Source organism: Schistocerca gregaria, chromosome 3 (assembly GCF_023897955.1).
Source record: "Schistocerca gregaria isolate iqSchGreg1 chromosome 3, iqSchGreg1.2, whole genome shotgun sequence".
In the NCBI taxonomy this organism is placed as follows: domain Eukaryota; kingdom Metazoa; phylum Arthropoda; class Insecta; order Orthoptera; family Acrididae; genus Schistocerca; species Schistocerca gregaria.
Genome location: NC_064922.1, coordinates 897,303,771 through 897,322,159, shown reverse-complemented (window position 1 = coordinate 897,322,159; position 18,389 = coordinate 897,303,771).

The following is an 18,389-nucleotide window of genomic DNA, read 5'->3' as shown; positions in this document are numbered from 1 at the left end:
AGAAGTAGAGTGTGACGATGTGAGAAGTCGTGCTGAAGTAGCTAAGGTTAGGGAAGTTGAGTCAAATGGTGAGATGTTAAATGATGCTGAGGAAAATGCAGTTGATGATAGTGATGATATGGAATATAGAAGTGAGATAAAAGTATTTGTTGTGATTAAGAATGATGCAGATGTAGTTATGAAGGAGGAGGGTAATAGTGTTAGAGAAAATAATCATTCAGTACAAGAGGATCAGGCTGCAGTCACGTGGATTGATACATCACCAGTAATCGAGGGGATAGACAGGGTTGACATTAATATTGTGAATGAAGAGAAGGTAATTATTAACTTAGGAAACCAGGGACAAGAGTTCATTTGTAGATTGTGGGACAGCCTTAATGAGGCTAATAAACATAATATCTTTTGGATACAATTGTTATCCGTCTGCGAGAAGATATATCCTATTTGGTGGGAAAAAGCAAAAACAGGTATAAAATGTAAAGAATTTCCTATGATTACTGATAATAATAATGTGTCTAATTATGTTTGTGATCCTAGTTGGCTTCTGCACAATGTGCAGACTGAAAATAGTTTATTTTATGTCAAACAAAATGAAGATCTGAATTTTAAAAGCGTAGAAGATGACTTGATGCATGAAGATGTTGGTGAGCAGGAGAGTGAAATTGTAGGAAGCCCATACATGCAAATTTGTATTAATGATTGGACAGCTTATTGTTTGATTGATACTGGAAGCCCAATATTAGGAATCAGTGAAAAATTGAGGGAAAGGATAAATCAAAACCATGAATTTGCAGAATTACCAGTAGTTGGGGTTAAAATTAGGGGAGCGACAGGAAGATTCAGCAAAACAGTAAAATGTCAAATTCTTTTGTCTTTCAAAGTTGGAGATGTGGGCTTTGATCAGGGTTGTCTTGTCATTCCGGACCTGAGTGAGGACATAATTCTAGGTATGGATTGGATAGTAAAAGTGGATATGGGATTTAATTGGAAAAACAAAACTGTCAAATTTAGGGAACCAACAGATAAAAATAAGTTGTATATAGAGAGCTTCATTGAGAAGAATAGTAATAGTCATAATCAGTTCAGGGGGGTGGATTATTTAGATGATGGGAGATGCACTGATCCTTTTGAAAAACAGACTTCTATTGATGACAAAGATTATCAAAGCATAGTAGAAAATAAGATTGCTGAAGCAGAGAGTTTAACTAGGGAACAACAATCTGATCTCATTGAACTTTTATGGGAATATTCTGGTGTATTTAGTGACAGACCAGGCAGAGTGAAAGAGTATGAATGTAAACTTGTACTCAAACCGCATGATCCATTTTTCATTAAACCTTATGGGATTCCATTAAGCAGGAGGAAAGCTGTAGAGAGGGAGTTGGAAAAGATGCAGATTTGGGGGGGGGGGGGGGGGGGTTATTCAGAGGTGTAATAGCGAATATAATAATCCTATCATAGCCATTGCCAAGAATGATAATAGTGTAAGACTTGTCCTAGATTCTAGGTTCCTCAATAAATTATTATGTAGGGAAACTGATCATCCTGAAAACATTGATGAATTACTACACAAGTTTGAACATGTAAAGTTTATGTCTAGCCTCGATCTGACCTCTGGATTTCATCAAATACCATAAGCAAGGGAATCTCAGAAATACACAGCATTCTGATATAATGGAAAATGTTATACCTTTACTGTAGTACCATTTGGGCTGAATGTATCTGTTGCAGAGTTTCTCAGAGCTTTAGATTATGTGTTGGGAAAGGAATTGTTACATAAACTAACTATATATGTAGATGATATTTTGGTATCCAGTAAAAGTTGGGAAGAACACATAGGGTTACTTAAGGAAATTTGTGAGGAGTTTAGAAAAGGAGGAATGTCACTGAAGTTATCGAAATGTAAATTTGCAGTGAAACAATTTAAATTTTTGGGGCACATTATATCTGACAATGGAATTATGCCAGTTGATGAGAAAATTGAAGCAATTGCAAAGTTTCCACCACCTAGGAATAAGAAACAGCTAAAGTCATTTCTCGGACTGTGTGGATTCTATAGGAAGTATTGTGCTACTGAGGCTCTTAATGCACCTTGTTTAGGGAATTTACTTAAAAAGAATACTATATGGGATTGGAATAAAGATTTTCAGATTGCTTTTGAAGAGATTAAACACCAGTTGGTAAATAGTAAAATCTTATGTAGGCCAGATTTTGGGTTACGTTTCTGTATTATGACTGACAGTAGTAACTATGGTTTAGGGGCACACCTTTTCCAAGTGAGAAGTCAGAATGGGGTGGAAGAACATAGATCTATTGCTTTTGCCAGCAGGACATTGCAGAAACACGAGAGGCAGTACACCAATACAGAAAAGGAACTATTAGCCGTTCATTGGGCTTTCTCCAAATTTAAGAATTATTTATTGGGTCACGAGGTGATAGTCTTTTCAGATCATAAAGGACTATCCTACTTACAAGAATGTAAATTATACCATAGTAGAATCACGAGATGGGCACTTTTTCTTCAGCAGTTTAACTACACCATCAAATATATTAAAGGTGATGAAAATTGCATAGCAGATGCTCTTTCAAGGCATCCTTTGGGAGAATCTATTGGTGACAATGGTGATGAAGGAGGGAATGAATTTAAAATTATGTATTTAAAAGGGATAAATGAGGAGAAAGATGTCGTGAAAATCTGCAGTGACATTAGACGGTTTCAGAATCATGATAAAGAGTGGAAACTGACGAAAAGTTATATTGGAAAGAAGGGAAAAGAAAAAGTAGGGCAGTATTACAAAGTTCATAGGGGAATATTATTTCGGAGGATGAAGGAAGATAGTGAGGTATGGAAGTTATGTTGGCCATATGAATTTGTCAAATTACTTGTAAAATATACCCATGAAAGTTATGGTCATTGTGGGGCAGCAAAATATATACAAAAGATTCAAGAAAACATTTACTTTTACAATATGGCGATGGCTGTGAGGAAAATCTTGTCCACTTGTGACTTGTGTCAGAGAGTCAAGGTAACCAGATGCAAAATATACTTCCGAAACAGCAGCATGATGTTGTAGCAATTGACCTGTATGGGCGACTGCCAACCACTAGAGGAGGGTTTATGTATGTTTTTGTAGTGGTGGACTTATTTTCCAAATTTATTAAGTTGTACCCATTGAGGAATGCTACTAGCAAAAACATTATTTCATGTTTTACCCGTGACTATTTTAAATGTGTAGGTGTACCCAAGGCAATTCTTAGTGACAACGGACCACAGTTTACATCCAAAAGTTGAGAAACATTTTTATATAGAGAGGAGATCAACCACATACTTATTTCAGCTTATCACCCATCCAGCAACCCAGCCGAAAGATACATGCGTGAAATTGGGAGATTATTTAGGACTTACTGTCATACTGACCACAACACTTGGATACATTACATTAGCAAACTTGAAGATGTGATGAATAGGTAACAGCACAGTTCAACAGGATTCTCTCCACATGAGATACTTTATGATAAAAAGCCACCAAATCTTATTAGTGAATTGATTGAGTTTCCAGCATGTAACAGCTTGGCAAAAGAAGAAAGAGAGGAGATTGTAAGGAACAACATGAAAAAGCAAGGGGAAATTAGGAAAACTAGACATGATAAGAGGGGGAAAATGTGCGAGTTTAATGTGGGAGATTTAGTCCTAGTGAAAACAGTAGAAATGTCAAAATCATTGTGTGGGGGACTTAAGAAATTCTTTGATATTTATATAGGACCATTTGTGATATCTGAGAACCCACATCCAAGTGCCTATAGGTTGATCTATCCTGAATCTAGAAAACTTTTTGGTCTACGTAACATCACGGAGTTGAAGCATTATAAAAGTCCAAGCTAAGTTTACAGTGTCACAATTTTGAAAACTTGGGACTCTGTCTTGATCTGTATCTTTGCTGTTTAATCTTGCATTTTGCTTTGTATATATTTATGGTTATTACAATGAATATCTTATGCTCTTGCCTTGCACAATGAGTGCAAAACTTAAATGTTTCTTTATACTCATGTGATTTGAAAACATAGATTTTTATTCTTAGTATCATTGTGTTAGTGTAAGTTGATGAGGCCATACTTCATCTGTTTGAATATGGCTATGTTGTGTTCAAAAGAGCTTATTCATTTAGACATTATGCTTAATATCTTTGTTATTGATATTTATTATACACAGTGTAAACTGTTTGTAACATTTTGTTACTGAAGATCCTTTATGAACCAGACTTTATGAGTAACTGACCAACACACTCTTATGCTAAGTATTTGTGTTGGGGAGAGAAGTTTTCATGTTTCTATTCTTGTTTATGCTTATGGAGTTTTAACTTTTGTATTATCATTTTTATTGCATAACTTTGTCTTGTTCAATAGCTATGGACATCTAACGCAGTGTTGGGCCATGTTGCTTCAAGACAGATCACTAGTCTTATCTTGTTTGAAAACATGTGTACTGTGCACATAAGTAGATACCTGGACAGGTATTTACTCTTGAACCAGTGAAACAATTATCATTTCTGTGGGAAATTTACCTGAACTATAGTTTTAGAACACTTATATATGCTATACATTGTTTTTCTTGTTGAGGCATAACTCACAAAATATGAGTACTTAAGTATAATAATTTGTACCATTGCCTGTTGTGAGGCTTATCTACTATTACCTCAAGTATATATGGATTTAATAGGACACCATACCCTTTAGAAATGTACATTCTGATTTACTGCTACCTAGCATAAAAACATAATGATAGGACTGGAGAGAAATAACAGTAGATGAGATTTTTCAGTGGTAAACTTTTATTTGTGAATCCTTTTTATGTAATATTTAAATTTCTTTATGCCTTGCGTTATTACTTAGTCAAAATTCCGGAGGTGTGACGTTTGTTCTGTACCACTGAGACATCTCATTCGAAACTTACCTTGCCACTGACAATGTTGTGTCTGTAATACACAAACAATTAGGTAATTCTGTCAAGATTTGATTCTGAGATCTATGAAATAACTGTGAAAGCAGTCTATATATGATAAAACTGAACACTCTAAATGACATTAGAAATCTGGAATTAATCACTTACTGAAGATATACATTGAAACTGCAGATATCAAAATGCTGACTATTTCACTTACTTATGCACAAAGCTATGAAACTTTGGTTTTGTTGCGTGGTCAGCTCAGTAGGGGTTAATGAAATGGGGAGTAGACGTCATGTCTTATGACATAGGCAACTACACTAACCACAAATTTACACTTGTGAAATGACTTATATGCTACGATATGGTTATGTGACTGCGAGAAGTTATGACCAGAGTAACCTGTCTTTACTACAAACTATGTGAGTTGAAGTATGAGGATGAAAAACTGCAATTAATCTTGAGTGAACCAGCATTCATACTCTAATAGTGATGGTGATCCTGTTTTGCCACAGTTGTGTATACTATGTGGTTCTCATGGAGACACATAGACGCCGTGCGCCTTGGTACTGGTTGGACTTCTGTATACTGTTTAGTCTTGTGTCCTGTGCATATGGCCAAGATTGATTGAAGGCTGAGTATTGGTGGTAGAAGGTGGATGATTCTGCAATATAATTAACTAATCTACATGTTTTATGTGACAAAGGAACTGGGTATGGAGAGAGGACTACACACTGTACATAGATGTACACTTTACATGACTACACATTGCCTATGCCATGAGTAGAGGGAATTTTCATATATATGTATTTATATTTTCTTTGAATTTTAGGATTAGAAGTGTGTTTGCTATTTTATTATCTTATATTGAAAAACTGACCTGACCAAGCAATTACTAGCTTCTGTTCTGATCAGTTGAGAAAACAACAACACTTTTATGTGGATGGAGCTCTGTATCTCCGCAGATTTATGTTTTACTGACTGACTCTGAAAGAAATTGATCTTGTATAGACACAGAATATGAGATAAGGGTAGGTTGGATGAGTGTCTGCATGGAGTGGTTTAGGATTAGAGGATAAAGTACATGCAGGAACTGACAAAAACAAAACTTTGTGTAGTATTTACTTGTATTCACTTTATTACTATTTAATTTATATTTGTGAGAAAAGTATTTTCCCACTACATTTGACGGGGTTTACAGATTCCCATTAAAATGCCACCACTGAATTTGTACATTTGAATTATTTTATACATATGTACAAGTGAAGCAGGATACCACTGATGATGGCTGGGTTAACATGATCCCATTGCACTGCCATTTCTAAACTCTCACGTTTTAGCTATTTTACATTACATTATGGAAAACTTATTGATATGAGGACGCTGAGACGCTTATTTAACTGAGATTGTTTAAATGATACTCTATACATAAAAAGAATATTAGCCACATATTTCTCAATAGATGTCTGAACTAAACTGAAAATAACCTTTTTAGCTGATGTTAAAACCAAATCGATATAAGACCACATTTATCTCTTTTATGTCTTACTTTTAGTGTCTAATATATTTGTACAATCATTATATAAATATGTAAGTGAACTCTGGTAATCAAACCCAGTATGGTAGGGAAGAGGCATCCTGGGTGAGATACCAATGTATTTATATGTGACTAATTAAGTGTTGTATGATTTCAGGAAAATTACCATGATATAATTTGACAGATGAGGCGATTAAGGGGACAAATTCTAGAGGAGAAGACCAGCAGAAAGAGACGAGAAGACAACTATTGAAGATTACATTAATTACATAAAAAAAAACAGTGGTTCGTTGCTTTGCGTATCTGTCGAGATCTCTTGCAAAATACTTTTGCATGAAATCTTGAGGGGTGTGTGTAATGTAACGGACTACTGAAGAGTGTAATACCACCCTTATAGTCGCATCTGCCCTTGCAGGGTCAGTGCTCCAATTTTATTTCTATGATTTTTTTATTTAATATTATTGTATGTAGTATTTAATTTTGCCCAAATATTTTTTATTATATTATTCTATAATGTGAACTTTATTTGTTTATTTCTGGAGAATATGTTGGCACCAGTGTGAGCCAAAGACATTCGTGTGTGAAAGGTAGAGAGTTGGACATTGTTAAGGTGACTGTTGGAGTGAGTTAGTTGGACGGTTGTGGGGAGAGCGTGGTTTTGTGAGGTGGACTGTTGATGGGAGTACGGAAGGAAGTCTGTCGTCTTATATAGAGAGTATCTATAAATAGTATGTGATATGAAGATGGAAATTATTGTGAAAAAGTTAAATTAATAAAAATGAAGAATCAATAGTAAAACAAAAAGTGAGTACCAGTTTTCATTAGCACACAAAGACCTGGACCTAATATTAACAATGTTAGATGGATGGAACGCACCATGGCGAGAATCAAGACAATGAGACCAAATTCAGCATCTAAAGGTAAGGTATTTTAATTAGTTTTAGTATTCTGTGATGTGTCATTCTTTTGTCTAAATATTAAGCTTAACATCGTCTGTTGTAGATACAGACCACCCAAGCTGGCAGGGTGTCGTCAGTTGATCATCATAATCTCAGGGTTTGAAATAGCAATTAAATAAATTGAAAGTTTGTCGCTTGATATTTGATTTTCACCCCGGACGAAAGAGGGTACATTACAACATGAATGCAGACCCAAAAGAGAAACAGGTTTAATGTGCATGTGAAAAGCAGAGTTTTTGTGATACCCATTGGTGTGAAGGAGATACATGTGAAATTTATTGCATATCAAAAAATCTTTTTTGGGGAATATTGCCCAGGTGCAAAGAAGATAAAGAAATAATCTGTTGACTTTATTGAGATACTGCGTCCGATGAATGAAATTTAAATAAATACTGTGCATACATAATCTCAAACTGTGTTTGTGTTTTATTTCATACCTATCTCATTCTATTCAGGAAATTGAGTGCAGTGTATGAAATATTGTTTAAACAACTCAGACAATGTGTGGAATATTGTTTATTTAAACAAGTTATGGGATACAAGGCAGTATTTGGAAAATAGTTTACTTATTTAGTTAAAGAATTTGTCGGGATACTGACTGCACTTTATGGAATACTGTATATTTAAACAATTTACAGGTTACAAGATGCTGTATGGAATATACTTTATGTAAAGAATTTGTCAGGAAATCGATCACAGCATGGAATATTTAATCAACTACGGCACTTTTTTATTCTGATGGCACTTGGAAATGCTGAGTGAGCTTAGCTTATAGGTGCTGCCAGAGTCAGGGCTGTTAAGGCTCTTATCATTTATTTTCATCACTTTTTGAAGCACATTGGTATCTAAGTAACATATTTCCAAACTCACTGTCAGTTTCTGCAGACAGACAGATTGCTAGAATCACAGTAGCAAACTATTTTGCATAGATCAAGAAACTTACAGCAGTCATATGGCACTGACAGTAAACCCTGTGAAAGTGGTCTACAGATCTTGAATGAAATGAAGTGTGGTATAGTAGCCACCATTTGGGGTCTCCCGTGTGTGTCTCTATTGTCAGGGCACCGCAATGAAGATCAAAACCACTCAGTGTCCTAATTAGAGATGTTGTTGTTGTTGTTGTGGTCTTCAGTCCTGAGACTGGTTTGATGCAGCTCTCCATGCTACTCTATCCTGTGCCAGCTTCTTCATCTTCCAGTACTTACTGCCACCTACATCCTTCTGAATCTGCTTAGTGTATTCATCTCTTGGTCTCCCTCTACGATTTTTACCCTCCATACTGCCCTCCAATACTAAATTTGTGATCCCTTGATGCCTCAGAACATGTCCTACCAACCGATCCCTTCTTCTGGTCAAGTTGTGCCACAAACTTCTCCCCAGTCCTGTTCATAGTTATGTGATCTACCGATCTAAGCTTCAGCATTCTTCTGTAGCACCACATTTCGAAAGCTTCTATTCTCTTCTTGTCCAAACTATTTATCGTCCATGTTTCACTTCCATACATGGCTACACTCGGTACAAATACTTTCAGAAATGACTTCCTGACACTTAAATCTGTACTCAATGTTAACAAATTTCTCTTCTTCAGATACACTTCCCTTGCCATTGCCAGTCTACATTTTATATCCTCTCTACTTCGACCATCATCAGTTATTTTGCTCCCCAAATAGCAAAACTCCTTTACTACTTTAAGTGTCTCATTTCCTAATCTAATTCCCTCAGCATCACACGACTTAATTCGACTACATTCCACTATCCTTGTTTTGCTTTTGTTGATGTTCATCTTACATCATCCTTTCAAGACACTATCCATTCCGTTCAACTGCTCTTCCAAGTCCTTTGCTGTCTCTGACAGAATTACAATGTCATCGGCGAACCTCAACATTTTGATTTCTTCTCCTGGGATTTTAAAACCTATTCCGAGTTTTCCTTTTGTTTCCTTCACTGCATGCTCAATATACAGATTGAATAACATCGGGGAGAGACTACAACCCTGTCTCACTCCCTTCCCAACCACTGCGTCCCCTTTCATGTCCCTCGACTCATAACTGCCACCTGGTTTCTGTACAAATTGTAAATAGCCTTTCGCTCCCTGTATTTTACCCCTGCTACCTTCAGAATTTGAAAGAGAGTATTCCAATCAACATTGTCAAAAGCTTTCTCTAAGTCTACAAATGCTAGAAACGTAGGTTTGCCCTTCCTTAATCTAGCTTCTTAGCTAAGTCGTAGGGTCAGTATTGCCTCACGTGTTCCAACATTTCTACGGAATCCAAACTGATCTTCCCCGAGGTCGACTTCTACCAGCTTTTCCATTCGTCTGTAAAGAATTCGCGTTAGTATTTGGCAGCTGTGACTTATTAAACTGATAGTTCGGTAATTTTCACATCTGTCAAAACCTGCTTTCTTTGGGATTGGAATTATTACATTCTTCTTGAAGTCTGAGGGAATTAGGGACCACAGTGCTAATACCACCAACTATGGTCCACATTGAGCATCATTTGATCTCACGGCCTCCAAAGAAAGCATCAAGTAGTGGCATTTGGTCGATCGGGAAATTCCAGACTCGTTTCCTGTCCCTGTCTTTCTCAAGAGGCCACTCCCTGATTGTCTGCGTGAACCAACATCCAAAAACATGCAGATGGAGGTGTGCATCTCTCCTCAGAATATAGTGTTTGGCTAATGCTGAAGACAAAGGGAGAGCTAATGCAATTTCGATACGAAAATATAGTGAAATAAGCCATTTGCACTACCCTTTCAAATTAATTGTTTAAAGATTTACAGCAGTGAAATAGATCGCTTGAAACGCTCACTTCCACCTTATGATGGTCCTTCTTCATAATAAAACATATTTTCAACATTTGAGTTATGCATGCCAAGTAATGAAATTTCCATCAAAAATAAATCATAGTGCTAAATATGTCCAAGGTCTTCTATGCACCAAAGTCTGAGAATGCTAACACCCTCCTCCAACACAAAGTTCTACTTAACATATCTGATGAAAAAGAAATCCTACTGAACATACAAACTAGCGATCCTGAGGTGGTTGCCAGTTACCATCTTCAGCGTAGCCGCCGATCGCACTGGCTGGGATAGAGACCCACACCAGAACAAATGCATGCACGCAGTACAACTACAGAAAACAATAAATTGATCAATCGGGAATTTGAGGTCGTGACTGGGTTTTTAAAAGTACTGTATAATTCCTAAATTGGTTCTCGCTGCTAAATTCAGAAGGAAGGAGGTTCAGATGGCTTGGAGCACTATGGGACTTAACATCTGAGGTCATCAGTCACCTAGAACTTAGAACTACTTAAACCTAACTAACCTAAGGACACCACACACATCCATGCTCGAGACAGGATTCGTACCTGCGACTGTAGTTGTCGCTCGGTTCCGGACTGAAACCGCTCGGCTACCGCGGCCGGCAAGGAGGGAGGAAGGTGCGTGATGCAATAGAGGCAACAGTAAATTCGAAATTTCCTGACAGATTAAAACTGTGTGCCGGACCGAGACTCGAACTCGGGACCTTTGCCTTTCACAGGCACATGCTCTACCATCTGAGTTACCGAAGCATGACTCACAACCTGTCTCACAGCTGGTGTGGAGAAGAGCGTCCGTGAAGTTTGGAAGGTAGGAGATGAGGTACTGGCAGAACTGAAGCTGTGAGGACGGGTCATGAGTCGTGCTTGACTAGCTCAGATGGTAGAGCACTTGCCCGCAAAAGGCCAAGGTCTTGAGTTCGGGTCTCAGTCTGGAACACAGTTTTAATCTGCCAGGAAGTTTCATATCAGCACACACTCTGCTGCAGAATGAAAATCTCATTCTGGAAACAGCAAATACATCATCTGCAAGACAGATCTCACTGCGGTGTATTGATAAGCACTAAACACGACACAAAAATAAACCACAATCCAGTCCATAGCAATAAGTTGTCATGACCAGATGTCAGAGATCACCATCAATCGGGAATCTGATGTCGAGATTGAGTTTTTTCAAGCACAATAGAATTTATAAATTGGTTCTCTCTACTACATTTGGAAGGAAGAAGGAAGGTTGTAGTGCGTGGTAGGATAGAGACAACAGGAAGTACCACTGCAGGACTGAGTCCACTGCAATACATTGTGAAGCACTAAACACAATACACTTAAACCACAATCCAATCTGTAGTAATGTTAGTTGTCATGGCTACATGTCGGAGATCACTATCAGTTGGAAATCTGATGTTGCAATTGGGTTTTTCAAGCAATATAAAATTGCTAAATTGGTTCTCTCCACTACATTCAGAAAGAGGAAGGCCCACTGCATGACAGGATAGAGTCAGCAGCAAATACCTCTACAAGACACAGTCCACAGCAATGTATTGAGAAGCACTACACATGACACTGTGCTGCGCTAGTATTAGTCTCAGCCGTAGGAAAGGGGAATTTTGTTAAAATTCAGTAAAGGCGCGGTTGGGCGATGAAGCCTGCGGCCGCTGGCAGTGTGCGGTTGTAGTCCGCAGCCAGTAGGCAAAACAGGGTAAACATGGCGCAGAGCTGCAGCGGCGTATTGCATGTACAATTTGTTTGGAGTGGAGAAACAGGCAGTGAACTGCAGCGTTGCTTTAAGTGATTGCGATGTATGAGGCAAGGCAGTAGGCCAGAACCTGCAATTGTAAGTGGCTGACGTATGGGTATTTACCCCTGCCATAGTTTCTGTCTCTCTCTGATGCTACGTCATAAGCGAGGGGAAAAGCAGTATAAATAGTCAGGCACTTTTAGCTTGAGAGTCCTTGAACATATCCGCATCCTCTACACCTCCCACCGCCTTTAACCCCCTCACCCCCTGGTTGCTCCTCTCCTCTCCCATCCCCGCCCCCTACCACGTCTTCACTGTTGTATCCTCCATCTCTACACCCTACATCTCTTTTCCCAAGGTGGCTTTCATCAACTCCTCCTCCCGGATGATGCCCTCTCTTCCTCCATTTATCCCTCCTATCAACTCTGATTCTCACTCCCCCTCCTTTCCTCTGTCCTTTTCCTGGGCTCCCTCTCCCCCCCCCTTCCTTCCTCTTTTTTCCCCACCTCCCCTCTCACTGCCTCCTTCTCTCCCTCGAGTCCTTTTGCATTTCCCTCCTCTGCTTCTTCTTATTCCCTCTCACGTCTGCCCTGCCCCTCTCCCCCCTTATGAGTCCTCCCTCCTTTCGTTTTATTCTCTCCTCCCTCCTTGTTTTTTTCCCCCTCCTCCAGGTCCCACCCCCTATCTGCCTTTGGCTCTGGAGTATCATATTTGTGCCACTATTTTCATGCTGTGTTTTACAGTGTGTGTTTTCTGTGGTGTGTCTTTAGGGACGTGTAGCGAACAGCCATCATACTGTCGCTGGATGTGATTTTTTATCTCCTGCGAACAGAAATCAGACGGTCGCCATGTTTTTTAATTGTGTGTCTACTCTGTTACTTGTCTGATTCCTGTGTATCTTATCGACATTGCCAACCCCTTTTGCTCTCTGTTTTAACTTTCCGCATTTTTACGCCATTTTACACTTTAAGTCATCATTTTATCACGTGTTTTTCCTTGTTTCTTTCTTCTTCCTTTTCTTACAAAAAAGTCTGTAGGCTGTAGAGCAGCGTACTAAGCTGCTGCCAGCCCACCCTCCTTCGGGGGGAATTGAAAATCAATAAAGAAAAAAAAAAAAGCTTAGCTTGAGAGGTATGCCAGGTCAGTCAAGAGTCAGGACAGACCTGTGCTGGTCTATGCCTATAGGGGCCAGTCTGGCAGCGATGTTGTAAATATTCTGTGTAACCTGTACTTTGTGTCTATGTACTTGTTCAGGCTGTATTCCGCCTCCGGGGACGGAACGGCAGCCAGGTTCTTGGAGATTGCACGGTCTGCCTGAAGGAGGGCAGTGACAGTGTTCTGCAGTGGGTCCAGGACGGACCACGTTTGCTTCCCACGTGGTGTACCGGGGTCCGGGCGAGGCATACGCTGTGGGAGGCATGGCAGCGCTGCAGCAGTGGCAGAGACAGTGGCGGGTGTTGCCGACTGGCAAGTATCACTAGCGGCAAGTTGCAGCACAGCATCCAGGAGGGTTTGAGCCCAGGCCTGTCCTGGGAGCACAAGTGGCTGAGGGCCATGGTTGATCAGTACAACCACCTTCGTCCCATGGTTGGACAGAGTAGGCCAAATGGGGCGGAGGGTGGCGGGGACCAGGGACTGTAACAGTTTCCAGAATCGCGGGCAGCTAGGTGACACAAGACGCGACGCCTCACCAGGTGGCGACCGGGGAGCACGCGGCCGGCTTCCAGCTGAGTGACCTTGATGACGGCGGCAGCGGTGTCGGCATACCAGGAGTTGCTGAGCCAGCTGGACTCACGGGAGAAGTTGCGGGCAGTTCGCCGACACCACACTGCACCCATCATAGTACTGTAAATTATGCGAATAAAGGAAAACTTCCAAATATCGCTGTATCACTCTGCACTGCCCTTGATGCTATTGAAGTTGCTCGGCCTCCTGACGAGAAACGGCACGGTGGGCCCCGGCTTCAGCTTGGCCATCTGGAGCCCCGGGTCGGACTGTAGACATCCCGCAACAGTGGTGTCAGAAGTGGTGCCGGTTACAATGCTGGTACCGGATTTCCACTCCCACATCTTATGTAGAGCAAGTAGCGTTGAGGTGTGCCTGTGTAGAGGGGTAGCTGAGGTGTTTGGTTGCGTTTGTGAAGGGTGGTCGTACACTTCTTGTTATGTCTTGTCGTTCTGGAAGTGTTCGTCGATAGCAGTATAGGGAGGAAAGCAGGACTGTCACCTGCACACGAACATGGTGGGGACGTTATTGTTTATGTGTCATTCTTTTGTGTTTTAAGGTGTTAAGTGTCAATTAGGATGGACTTTTTGAAGGTGTCTTTTATAAGGCCGGAGGAGCCTGTAGATTTATCTGAATTCAGGGGAAATGGGGGACATGATGACATAGCGCCTAAGCAATGTAATTTCTGTAACCTGTCAGGCCATGTATTACTGTGTACAAAGTGGGTTCCAAGGAGTTGTTTTATTTGTAACAGATTTTGACATTTGGCGCACAATTGTTCAGAATGTAGATGGGAGATGATACGCCGCAAGAACTAAGTTTTAGGAGTAGCAGAGTGGAATTAATACTAACAGTAGAGCTATAAGCAAGAAAGGTGGAAACACGGCAAGCAGCGGAGGCTTCAGCAGTGACTACAGTGGAAGCTGTAGCCGCTCGAACTGAGCTAATTCAGGTATTGTCAGAGGCAATTATAAGGGACAAAGAAAAATATGAAGAATTAGCAGGGAAAGTTAAGGCACTGCAGGCAGGGGAAGGGACATCTGGTGAAAGTAAATTGCAGGTCGGGGAGTGTCATAGACTATTTGACCCAGCAATCACGGTATTCATTAACCCCTTTTTGGGTAAAACAACGGGGGATATGTTAATATTCCTTAGTGACATCATCACAATGGCTGAGGCCAATGGATGGTCGGATGTTGCAATGTTGAGAGTGGCAAAGTTCCGCCTGTTAGGGGATACCAAGTCGTACGTACTGTACCATGAAACATTGAACAATGTGGGGACGTTTGCAGAGCCTGAAACTTGGTTGCGCCAAAGGTACGGAAAACAGAATAGTACCAGGTTTTTTCGGGAAAAATTAAGTGCCTTAGTCATGAGAAGAAATGAGACTGTGGAGGTTTTCTGAGACAGGTTTTCGAAATATCACCAAATGGGGAGATGCATAGAGTGCCGTTACAGGAGGCTGAGAACAGGGCGTTAGATGTGTTTTTGCGGAGGGGCGTTAGATGTGTTTTTGCGGAGAGTACCACCAGTGATGTCATGTCGGGTGGGAATGGAGAATTCCAGTGATCTTTTGGCGGCTCTAATGATTGCCACATACTTAGAGGAGGTAGATTATGCGGCAAAGCAAAGGGTGGAGCATAGAGTCCTGACAGCGGAAATTAAATGTTTTCGTTGTGGCCAGGTAGGGGATATAAGGAGGAAGTGTCAGCATCAGTTGCAGTGTTACTCATGTGGGAAAATGTATCACCGGGCAGTGAACTGCAGGAGTAAAAGTAGTGGGGAACCTAGGCGCCTGCTTCAACCGTCAGAGGGTGGTCCCAGTGAAATTAGGTAATGTGCTTGAAGGTGTGCAGGTGGTATGCTGCTTATTAGGCTTGGTGAATAGAAGGAAAGCGAGGTTTCTGGTTGACAAGGGGGCACACGTGTCTGTTATTAGCCAAGACCTGGTAAGCAAAAAAATGGCTTTGAACTCTATGGGACTTAACATCTGAGGTCATCAGTCCCCTGGAACTTAGAACTACTAAAACCTAACTAACCTAAGGACATTACACACATCCATGCTCCAGACTGAAGCGCCTAGAACCGCTCGGCCACTGCGGCCGGCAGACCTGGTTAGCAGGAGAAGGCTTGAGCCGCCACATTATAGGTTACGTGGGGTGGGGAATAATAAAATGGAGTCATTGGGTACGACAGTACCTCAATTTGTGATGGCAGAAACTAAGTTTAGTGAGCAGGTAGAGGTGTTACCATGTGTGGTTGAGGGATATTTGGAGATTCTCGGACTGGAATCTTTGACATCATGTGAAGATAGGTCTTTGGTAACAAACAATGGAACTCAATGGAGCAATGTTTTGCATGAGGGAAACGGTTGCAAATAGACAAATGTCGCAAGGCGCACTTAACGCCAAGGTGATGCCAGCTAAACTGCGAATGGATTCATTAAAGGTCGATCAGCAGGATAACATACCAGTGGGTACAGGGAAGGTAGTCTGGGTTTTGGAAAATACGGACTTACCAAAGGAGACGTTGTACATGGTGGAGCCACTCTTGAGTAATGAGGAGTTGGATAATGCACACTGTTTTGTGCGGAGAAGTTTAGCTCATGCAAGTTATGTGGAAGGAGGTTATAGGGTTCCTGTAATTATAGATAACTTCAGCAGAGCGGATTTTAGCTTGTTCCTGGCGTGATGACGTATAGCTGCAGTGCGGGTCCAGTGGGAGCGAAGTTCACAATTGTTTTCTGCAGATGAGACTTTCACAAAATTTACTTTTCACTAAATTTATCTGTCAAACTGCTACTGCTGCTGATGCGGGATGATCCTATTAAATATATAGCTTTTGATCCATTGCAGAGGCCAATATAAAGTTTCATCACCTGTACTGTAGGAGGATGATAGCATCCCACGGACTATACAGTAAAGCACAAGAGATGGCTCCCTGTGACCCTGAGTCATTGTTTGAAACATTGTTTTCTAATACACTTTGTACAGTGCCATACATTTTGTTTTTCTACCATGACTTAGAGCTCTGTGACAGGTTCTAAACTGTCATTAACATGCTCTGATCCATAGTCTCTTGCAGAAAACTAGACGTTAGATTGTGTAAATCAAGTTTTTACTGCACCTTCCATAACACGCCACAAACACTGGCCTTCTGTGACACATGCTTATACACAGACATACAGAATACAGAACAAATGTTCTCCAAATGTGGAGGTGATAGAATACAATTGAGTACAGTGCTATATTACACCTCCTGATCAGTGCATTTGGGCTATGTGTTGGCAGCTGTGCTACGTTTACAAGCAGCATGACCTGTTTTCAGCTTTTGAACACATAATGAGAGGTTATGTCATGATTGCATGGATAGAACTGACTTAGAAAATAGATAGAATTGAGAAAAATGACGGGGAATAGGTATAAATAGGCAGAATATACACCAAAATGTGAGGAACTTGATGAAGTACTTGCGTATCTTCTGATTTGCGCAGAACAATTTGCACAAGGGGACAAGTATGCAGCAGCACTAGGAATCCGAGGAAACATTGACATGGAAGCGAAGGGAATCAGGGAAGCTGTCAATGTTTTCTCTATCGAAGAAGCATTATACTATATGTTTATTGAGGTACCAGTGATACAGTGATACACGAGAGTTGACTACTGTATTTGACGCTTTTCTGGAAGATAGAGAACCATCCGCCTCTAAACTTTCTTGCATCTGCATTAAAGGATAACAGAGAGTGGACAGAGTGATCGAATGAGATGGAGCTCTAACGAGGTACTGTTCAATGGTAGACTGATGATGGATTCTTGAGAGGGAAAAGTTGCTACAGGTCAATTTTTCCACTGTTCTGTCAGGATGCATCAGACCTGCATTCAACGTGTATACAGCCATGTCTTCTGTATGTGATTTAAACCACTGTCTACTTGCAATCATTAATGGTAAACCTGTTGGTCATCACAGGACTTCCATCTCATGTGTGATGAAATGTGACACATTCCTCTAAACGAACTATGATTTATACGATGTACTCCATCCCCTTGTCACATCTTGGGTGTAAAATCAAGACTTCAGCTTCATAACTAAGTTAACGATAAGTGCTTGTGAGGCACTGCAATCCCTGTTTATACATTTACCTGACAGATGTGCTGGACACTGCCGCTATGCGTTCATCTGTTTCCTTGTAAGAAGTATTCCCTGTAACTAATGATCATTTTATATAAGGCTGAGGCAGGCATAGTATAATTTCTGAACCGTGATCTGATATGTGAACTGTGGATGTTATACATCTCCGCTAAGCTATATTGTGCTCGAATCACACATAACCAATGTTTTAAGGCAGTAGTTTTTTCGTTTTACAGTTTGGTGACACAGTTTATCGTAGAGAAACCAGGAAGAAGGATGTATGTCCAGTGATTGAAATATATTGGAATATTAACAGCGCTACATTCCATACTTCTGATAGGACTTTCGGACTGTAGTTTGGAAACCATCCACAATGTCGCAAGACTCTTCCAGTTTCCTTATGTTGTAACTCTGTTTTAATTAAAGGTAAATTTAGTGACAGGCGAGGTGTCCCGTTACGAATGCTATTCTGGGAAGCATTGCGACATCTCTATATCACCGGTGAACCCCGCCGCAGCTATGCATCATTGTGCCAGTAAAG